The following is a 6,454-nucleotide window of genomic DNA, read 5'->3' as shown; positions in this document are numbered from 1 at the left end:
GAAAGGAGGACTAGCAGCCGAGTTGCACGGGAGAATGTGAAAAGTGTTCATATGTAGTAAAAACCTGAGAAATCCGTCCGTTTTCGTCATTTGTTATCGAATCGACTTAAAGCCAGATCGTCACATTGGCCGATCTTCTCTCTGAAACGGATGTACTTATCGTCTGCAAAGCTATGTCGCGTGCTGCGGTATGCTGAGACACTATAAGCACCATAGTAGAACACAGATGAAGCTTCTAAGTTGATGTAATACCCAGTAAGAAGTAGTACAATTCTAGTTTTAGGTATTGAATATTGAATTTTTAGCTGGCTTTGGTGCCTTGGACATGAGCTAGGACCTTAATATTCTGCATGAAAGGAGGACTAGCAGCCGAGTTGCACGGGAGAATGTGAAAAGTGTTCATATGTAGTAAAAACCTGAGAAATCCGTCCGTTTTCGTCATTTGTTATCGAATCGACTTAAAACCAGATCGTCACATTGGCCGCTCTTCTCTCTGAAACGGTTGTACTTATCGTCTACAAAACTATGTCGCGTGCTGCGGTATGCGGAGAAACTAAAAGCACCGTAGTAGAACACAGATGAAGCTTCTAAGTTGATGTATTAGCCAGTAAGAAGTAGTACAATTCAAGTTTTAGGTATTGATTATTGACTTTTTAGCTGGCTTTGGTGCCTTGGACATGAGCTAGGACCTTAAGATTCTGCATTAAAGGAGGACTAGCAGCCAAGTTGCACAAGAGAATGTGAAAAGTGTTCATATGTAGTAAAAACCTGAGAAATCCGTCCGTTTTCGTCATTTGTTATCGAATCGACTTAAAGCCAGATCGTCACATTTGCCGCTCTTCTCTCTGAAACGGTTGTACTTATCGTCTGCAAAACTATGTCGCGTGCTGCGGTATGCGGAGAAACTAAAAGCAACGTAGTAGAACACAGATGAAGCTTCTAAGTTGATGTAATAGCCAGTAAGAAGCAGTACATTTCAAGTTTTAGGTATTGATTATTGACTTTTTAGCTGGCTTTGGTGCCTTGGACATGAGCTAGGACCTTAAGATTCTGCATGAAAGGAGGACTAGCAGCCGAGTTGCACGGGAGAGTGTGAAAAGTGTTCATATGTAGTAAAAACCTGAGAAATCCGTCCGTTTTCGTCATTTGTTATCGAATCGACTTAAAGCCAGATCGTCTCATTGGCCGCTCTTCTTTCTGAAACGGTTGTACTTATCGTCAGCAAAGCTATGTCGCGTACTGCGGTATTCGGAGACACTAAAAGCAACATAGTAGAACACAGATGAAGCTTCTAAAATGATGTAATAGCCAGTAAGAAGTAGTACAATTCAAGTTTTAGGTATCGATTATTGACTTTTGAGCTGGCTTTGGTGTCTTGGACATGAGCTATTACCTTAAGATTCTGCATGAAAGGAGGACTAGCAGCCGAGTTGCACGGGAGAATGTGAAAAGTGTTCATATGCAGTAAAAACCTGAGACATCCATCCGTTTTCGTCATTTGTTATCGAATCGACTTAAAGCCAGATCGTCACATTGGCCGCTCTTCTCTCTGAAACTGTTGTACTTATCGTCTGCAAAACTATGTCGCGTGCTGCGGTATGCGGAGAAACTAAAACCACCGTAGTAGAACACACATGAAGCTTCTAAGTTGATGTAATAGCCAGTAAGAAGTAGTACAATTCAAGTTTTAGGTATTGATTATTGACTTTTTAGCTGGCTTTGGTGCCTTGGACATGAGCTAGGACCTTAAGATTCAGCATGAAAGGAGGACTAGCAGCCGAGTTGCACGGGAGAATGTGAAAAGTGTTCGTATGTAGTAAAAACCTGAGAAATCCGTCCGTTTTCGTCATTTGTTATCGAATCGACTTAAAGCCAGATCGTCACATTGGCCGCTCTGCTCTCTGAAACGGTTGTACTTATCGTCTGCAAAGCTATGTCGCGTACTGCGGTATTCGGAGACACTAAAAGCACCACAGTAGAACACAGATGAAGCTTCTAAGTTGATGTAATATCCAGTAAGAAGTAGTACAATTCTAGTTTTAGGAATCGATTATTGACTTTTTAGCTGGCTTTGGTGCCTTGGACATGAGCTAGGACCTTAGGTTTCTGCATGAAAGGAGGACTAGCAGCCGAGTTGCACGGGAGAATGTGAAAAGTGTTCATATGTAGTAAAAACCTGAGAAATCAGTCCGTTTTCGTCATTTGTTATCGAATCGACTTAAAGCCAGATCGTCAAATTGGCCGCTCTTCTCTCTGAAACGGTTGTACTTATCGTCTGCAAAGCTATGTCGCGTGCTGCGGTATGCGGAGACACTAAAAGCACCATAGTAGAACACAGATCAAGCTTCTAAGTTGATGTAATAGCCAGTAAGAAGTAGTACAATTCAAGTTTTAGGTATTGAATATTGACCTTTTAGCTGGCTTTGGTGCCTTGGACATGAGCTAGGACCTTAAGTTTCTGCATGAAAGGAGGACTAGCAGCCGAGTTGCACGGGAGAATGTGAAAAGTGTTCATATGTAGTAAAAACGTGAGAAATCCGTCCATTTTCCTCATTTGTTATCGAATCGACTTAAAGCCAGATCGTCACATTAGCCGCTCTTCTCTCTGAAACGGTTGTACTTATCGTCTACAAAGCTATGTCGCGTGCTGCGGTATGCGGAGACACTAAAAGCACCATAGTAGAACACAGATGAAGCTTCTAAGTTAATGTAATAGCCAGTAAGAAGTAGCACATTTCAAGTTTTAGGTATTGATTATTGACTTTTTAGCTGGCTTTGGTGCCTTGGACATGAGCTAGGACCTTAAGATTCTGCATGAAAGGAGGACTAGCAGCCAAGTTGCACGGGAGAATGTGAAAAGTGTTCATATGTAGTAAAAACATGAGAAATCCGTCCGTTTTCGTCATTTGTTATCGAATCGACTTAAAGCCAGATCGTCAGATTGGCCGCTCTTCTCTCTGAAACGGTTGTACTTATCGTCTGCAAAACAATGTCGCGTGCTGCGGTATGCGGAGAAACTAAAAGCACCGTAGTAGAACACAGATGAAGCTTCTAAGTTGATGTAATAGCCAGTAAGAAGTAGTAGAATTCAAGTTTTAGGTATCGATTATTGACTTTTTAGCTGGCTTTGGTGCCGTGGACATGAGCTAGGACCTTAAGATTCTGCATGAAAGGAGGACTAGCAGCCGAGTTGCACGGGAGGATGTGAAAAGTGTTCATATGTAGCAAAAACCTGAGAAATCCGTCCATTTTCCTCATTTGTTATCGAATCGACTTAAAGCCAGATCGTCACATTAGCCGCTCTTCTCTCTGAAACGGTTGTACTTATCGTCTGCAAAGCTATGTCGCGAGCTGTGGTATGCGGAGACACTAAAATCACCATAGTAGGAACAGATGAAGCATCTAAGTTGATGTAATAGCCAGTAAGAAGTAATCCAATTCAAGTTTTGGGTATCGATTATTGACTTTTTAGCTGGCTTTGGTGCCTTGGACATGAGCTGAGAGCTTAAGATTCTGCATGAAACGAGGACTAGCAGCCGAGTTGCACGGGAGAATGTGAAAAGTGTTCATATGTAATAAAAACCTGAGAAATCCGTCCGTTTTCTTCATTTGTTATCGAATCGACTTAAAACCAGATCGTCACATTTTCCGCTCTTCTCTCTGAAACGTTTGTACTTATCGTCTACAAAGCTATGTCGCGTGCTGCGGTATGCGGAGACACTAAAAGCACCATAGTAGAACACAGATGAAGCTTCTAAGTTGATGTAATAGCCAGTAAGAAGTAGTACAATTCAAGTTTTAGGTATTGAATGTTGAATTTTTAGCTGGCTTTGGTGCCTTGGACATGAGCTAGGACCTTAATATTCTGCATGAAAGGAGGTCTAGCAGCCGAGTTGCATGAGAGAATGTGAAAAGTGTTCAAATGTAATTAAAAACCTGAGAAATACGTCTGTTTTCGTCATTTGTTATCGAATCGACTTAAAGCCAGATCGACACATTGGCCGCTCTTCTCTCTGAAACGGTTGTACTTATCGTCTGCAAAGCTATGTCGCGTGCTGCGGTATGCGGAGACACTAAAAGCACCATAGTAGAACACGGATGAAGCTTCTAAGTTGATGTAATACCCAGTAAGAATTAGTACAATTCAAGTTTTAGGTATTGATTATTGACTTTTTAGCTGGCTTTGGTGCCTTGGACATGAGCTAGGACCTTAAGATTCTGCATGAAAGGAGGACTAGCAGCCGAGTTGCACGGGAGAATGTGAAAAGTGTTCATATGTAGTAAAAACCTGAGAAATCCGTCCGTTTTCGTCATTTGATATCGAATCGACTTAGAGCCAGATCGACACATTGGCCGCTCTTCTCTCTGAAACGGTTGTACTTATCGTCTACAAAGCTATGTCGCGTGCTGCGTTATGCGGAGACACTAAAAGCACCATAGTAGAACACAGATGAAGCTTCTAAGTTGATGTAATAGCCAGTAAGAAGTAGTACAATTCAAGTTTTAGATATCGATTATTGACTTTTGAGCTGGCTTTGGTGCCTTGGACATGAGCTAGGACCTTAAGATTCTGCATGAAAGGAGGACTAGCAGCCGAGTTGCACGGGAGAATGTGAAAAGTGTTCATATGTAGTAGAAACCTGAGAGATCCGTACGTTTTCGTCATTTGTTATCGAATCGACTTAAAGCCACATCGTCATATTGGCCGCTCTTCTCTCTGAAACGGTTGTACTCATCGTCTGCAAAACCATGTCGCGTGCTGCGGTATGCGGAGAAACTAAAAGCACCGTAGTAGAACACAGATGAAGCTTCTAAGTTGATGTAATAGCCAGTAAGAAGTAGTAGAATTCAAATTTTAGGTATCGATTATTGACTTTTTAGCTGGCTTTGGTGCCGTGGACATGAGCTAGGACCTTAAGATTCTGCATGAAAGGAGGACTAGCAGCCGAGTTGCACGGGAGGATGTGAAAAGTGTTCATAAGTAGTAAAAACCTGAGAAATCCGTCCGTTTTCCTCATTTGTTATCGAATCGACTTAAAGCCAGATCGTCACATTAGCCGCTCTTCTCTCTGAAACGGTTGTACTTATCGTCTGCAAAGCTATGACGCAAGCTGTGGTATGCGGAGACACTAAAATCACCATAGTAGGAACAGATGAAGCATCTAAGTTGATGTAATAGCCAGTAAGAAGTAATCCAATTCAAGTTTTGGGTATCGATTATTGACTTTTTAGCTGGCTTTGGTGCCTTGGACATGAGCTAAGAGCTTATGATTCTGCATGAAAGGAGGACTAGCAGCCGAGTTGCAAAGGAGAATGTGAAAAGTGTTCATATGTAATAAAAACCTGAGAAATCCGTCCGTTTTTGTCATTTGTTATCGAATCGACTTAAAACCAGATCGTCACATTGGCCGCTATTCTCTCTGAAACGGTTGTACTTATCGTCTACAAAGCTATGTCGCGTGCTGCGGTATGCGGAGACACTAAAAGCACCGTAGTAGAACACAGATGAAGCTTCTAAGTTAATGTAATAGCCAGTAAGAAGTAGTACAACTCAAGTTTTAGGTATCGATTATTGACTTTTTAGCTGGCTTTGGTGCCTTGGACATGAGCTAGGACCTTAAGATTCTGCATGAAAGGAGGACTAGCAGCCGAGTTGCACGGGAGAATGTGAAAAGTGTTCATATGCAGGAAAAACCTGAGACATCCGTCCGTTTTCGTCATTTGTTATCGAATCGACTTAAAGCCAGATCGTCACATTGGCCGCTCTTCTCTCTGAAACGGTTGTACTTATCGTCTCCAAAGCTATGTCGCCTGCTGCGGTATGCTGAGACACTACAAGCACCATAGTAGAACACAGATGAAGCTTCTAAGTTGATGTAATAGCCAGTAAGAAGTAGTACAATTCAAGTTTTAGGTATTGAATATTGAATTTTTAGCTGGCTTTGATGCCTTGGACATGAGCTAGGACCTTAATATTCTGCATGAAAGGAGGACTAGCAGCCGAGTTGCATGTGAGAATGTGAAAAGTGTTCAAATGTAGTAAAAACCTGAGAAATACGTCTGTTTTCGTCATTTGTTATCGAATCGACTTAAAGCCAGATCGTCACATTAGCCGCTCTTCTCTCTGAAACGGTTGTACTTATCGACTGCAAAGCTATGTCGCGTGCTGCGGTATGCGGAGACACTAAAAGCACCATAGTAGAACACAGATGAAGCTTCTAAGCTGATGTAATACCCAGTAAGAATTAGTACAATTCAAGTTTTAGGTATTGATTATTGACTTTTTAGCTGGCTTTGGTGCCTTGGACATGAGCTAGGACCTTAAAATTTTGCATGAAAGGAGGACTAGCAGCCGAGTTGCACGGGAGAATGTGAAAAGTGTTCATATGTAGTAAAAACCTGAGACATCCATCCGTTTTCGTCATTTTTATCGAATCGACTTAAAGCCAGATCG

This window comes from Schistocerca gregaria, unplaced genomic scaffold, assembly GCF_023897955.1.
Source record: "Schistocerca gregaria isolate iqSchGreg1 unplaced genomic scaffold, iqSchGreg1.2 ptg000387l, whole genome shotgun sequence".
NCBI lineage: Eukaryota > Metazoa > Arthropoda > Insecta > Orthoptera > Acrididae > Schistocerca > Schistocerca gregaria.
This window is presented reverse-complemented; position numbering follows the sequence as displayed.